A 3,390-nucleotide genomic window follows, 5' to 3' on the forward strand; every position below is an offset into this window, starting at 1 on the left:
CTTGCATTGCATGTGACATCTTAATCTCTAACTCTACACCATCCGTCATTGTCAACACGTCATATAACAACCACGCACACCATAGGGTGCCTGACTACAAGCCACATCCCAGAGGGTGCCTGACTACAAGCCACATCCCAGAGGGTGCCTGACTACAAGCCACATCCCAGAGGGTGCCTGGCTACAAGCCACATCCCAGAGGGTGCCTGACTACAAGCCACATCCCAGAGGGTGCCTGACTACAAGCCACATCCCAGAGGGTGCCTGACTACGAGCCACATCCCAGAGGGTGCCTGACTACAAGCCACATCCCAGAGGGTGCCTGACTACAAGCCACATCCCAGAGGGTGTCTGACTACAAGCCACATCCCAGAGGGTGCCTGACTACAAGCCACATCCCAGAGGGTGCCTGCCTAGAGGACATCATCCCATGTGATTGAAGCACATCAAACATTGGTAGATGAATAGAAAATGATCTTGTTAATTCAAGGGGTCTCGGTTTAACACTTGGTCCCTCTTAGAAAACATTTTGGTTTAGATCCCCAAATGGTGTTGGAAGTCCCATCCCCTACAAGGTTCCTTTCCTTCGATAAATGCCTTTAAAAGTGCTTGTGCTCGCCAAGTTTTTTTTGTGGATCTATGAAGAGTTTTATGTCAGTTTAAGCATTTTTTTTCTTTTAAGCAGTAGTCCTGTGATGATCATCTGGGACCAATTTTATTGAGCTGTTTAGGCAGGAAATATTGCTAAAACAGTTCTCTATTATTTTATGCTCGGATCTTTTTGTGCCTATAAGCAGCTCTATGAAATTTGCCCCTGATGATCTATGTCTTTATATGGTTTGTACTGATGTAGTACATTGTAATTTTCTTTCAGATGATTGTGACGACTGCTTTACAGCCTGACTACAAGCCACATTCCAGAGGGTGCCTGACTACAAGCCACATCCCAGAGGGTGCCTGACTACAAGCCACATCCCAGAGGGTGCCTGACTACAAGCCACATCCTTACCATCACTAATTTATTTATAACTCTGCTATACTAACCAAACTTGTACGTCCTACCCAGTTACTGCTTGCGCAGCGTTGCACACTAACCTAAATCTACTAAGCTCATATCCCAGCATGCTTGCATTGCATGTGACATCTTAATCTCTAACTCTACACCATCCGTCATTGTTAACACGTCATATAACAACCACGCACACCATTTTTGTACACCTGACAGTCATAAACTTAACATGAATAACTCTGTTTCGAAGTGCACTTTTCTCACTGTTTATGTTTGTCTTTTATTTTCTACAGCGACGGTGAACTGGAACCATCTGCCTGACTACAAGCCTCATCCCAGAGGGTGCATGACTACAAGCCACATCCCAGAGGGTGCCTGACTACAGCCACATCCCAGAGGGTGCCTGACTACAAGCCACATCCCAGAGGGTGCCTGACTACAAGCCACAACCCAGGGGGTGCCTGACTACAAGCCACATCCCAGAGGGTGCCTGACTACAAGCCACATCCCAGAGGGTGCCTGACTACAAGCCACATCCCAGAGGGTGCCTGACTACAAGCCACATCCCAGAGGGTGCCTGACTACGAGCCACATCTCAGAGGGTGCCTGACTACAAGCCACAACCCAGAGGGTGCCTGACTACAAGCCACATCCCAGAGGGTGCCTGACTACAAGCCACATCCCAGAGGGTGCCTGACTACAAGCCACATCCCAGAGGGTGCCTGCCTAGAGGACATCATCCCATGTGATTGAAGCACATCAAACATTGGTAGATGGCTAGAAAATGATCTTGTTAATTCAAGGGGTCTCGGTTTAACACTTGGTCCCTCTTAGAAAACATCTTGGTTTAGACCCCCAAATGGTGTTGGAGATCCCATCCCCTACAAGGTTCCTTTCCTTCGATACATGCCTTTAAAAGTGCTTGTCCTAGCCAAGTTTTTTTTGTGGATCTATGAGTTTTATGTCAGTTTAAGCATTTTTTTTCTTTTAAGCAGTAGTCCTGTGATGATCATCTGGGACCAATTTTATTGAGCTGTTTTTTAGGCAGAAAATATTGCTAAAACAGTTCTCTATTATTTTATGCTTGGATCCTTTTTGTGCCTATAAGCAGCTCTATGAAATTTGCCCCTGATGATCTATGTCTTTATATGGTTTGTACTGATGTAGTACATTGTAATTTTCTTTCAGATGATTGTGACGACTGCTTTCCAGCCATCCCGTCAACATGGACCATGAAGATGTGACATCACAGTACAGAGAGAGAGATACATCATGGCTTGAGGCAGCTACATACCAGGGTCCCAAATGGAATTTGAAGGTAAAATGTCTTTTAGTTAAGCTTGAGTTGAAAGTTTAGAAATCCATTGAAGTGCACAAAATAGACATTTCTTGGGTCTCATAATTAAAGTTAGTCCCATTTACCTTGCACGAATACTGCATGTTAAAGCGCCAGGAGCGTCATTGAGTGAGGGATATGCATGCTTTATAAAAAGCCATTATTGTTACTATTATGCACAAATCTTCGATCTTTAAATCCAAGTCGCAGTCTAACTGTATTTTCTTTCTTTTTTTGATCATATTACAGGACTAACACAGTCGAACAACTTTGAGTTGGACACATCAAGATGCTTAGCAACCTTATGCAGTACCATTAAAAATTAGCATAGCATACAACATCATCACCACCTCATCTAAGGCGTCATGACAACAGATGGACACATTGTCAACAGAATGAATCCCAAGAACACGAATGAGACGAAGAGACAGACCAAGTTGGCGATAGATGGATGACATCAGAAAATTTACAAGCGTCACTCGGATGCAACAAGCACAAGAAAGATCAAGGTGGAATGGTGATGAAGAGGCCTTCCTTCTGCAGTATTGAGCCACATAGGCTAGATATTATGTCACTTAAAATAACACACAAAAAGATTTGTGAAGATTTCACATTTCGTTGGCCTGTTTAATTCATTCTTGGAAGTATATGGGCTTTTCGAATTATTGTCAACATACTTGAAATGAGGTACTTCATTACAAGTATGTAGACAGAATACATGTTAAACTTGTATCGAGGTACTATACAAGTTCATGTATTCACATACAAAAACTGCATGTTTGTAATGAGGTACTTCATTACAATCATGTAATTATAACATGCTTGCAATGAAGTACCTTATTGCAAGTATGTAAACGTTTCATGTGCGTAATGAAGTACCGCATTACAACCGTGAAACAAGTTAAGTTAATTTGTAATGCAGTTTGCTCATTACAAAATACGAAACAACACAAGTTTATTTGTAGTAAATTCATAACAAATAAAAAGAGCACAATTTCTTTTAAGGAGTGTGTTTTAAGTGTTTATTAGACATTAAGTTTTGTAT

The 3,390-nt window shown here is 42.4% G+C and overlaps 1 long non-coding RNA gene across 2 annotated transcripts; it reads left to right on the forward strand.

Annotated features, from left to right (window-relative positions):
* The first annotated feature begins 423 nt into the window (after nucleotides 1-423).
* On the forward strand, nucleotides 424-3,100 carry LOC117289762. Of its 2 annotated transcripts, none has more exons than XR_004518976.1 (3): nucleotides 424-456; nucleotides 2,198-2,327; nucleotides 2,595-3,100. It is a non-coding gene; the product is annotated as an uncharacterized LOC117289762 (long non-coding RNA). The 2 variants fall into 2 exon arrangements; XR_004518977.1 differs by lacking the exon at nucleotides 424-456 and adding an exon at nucleotides 1,738-1,778.
* Nucleotides 3,101-3,390: the final 290 nt, after the last annotated feature.

This window comes from Asterias rubens, chromosome 4, assembly GCF_902459465.1.
Source record: "Asterias rubens chromosome 4, eAstRub1.3, whole genome shotgun sequence".
Classification (NCBI taxonomy): domain Eukaryota; kingdom Metazoa; phylum Echinodermata; class Asteroidea; order Forcipulatida; family Asteriidae; genus Asterias; species Asterias rubens.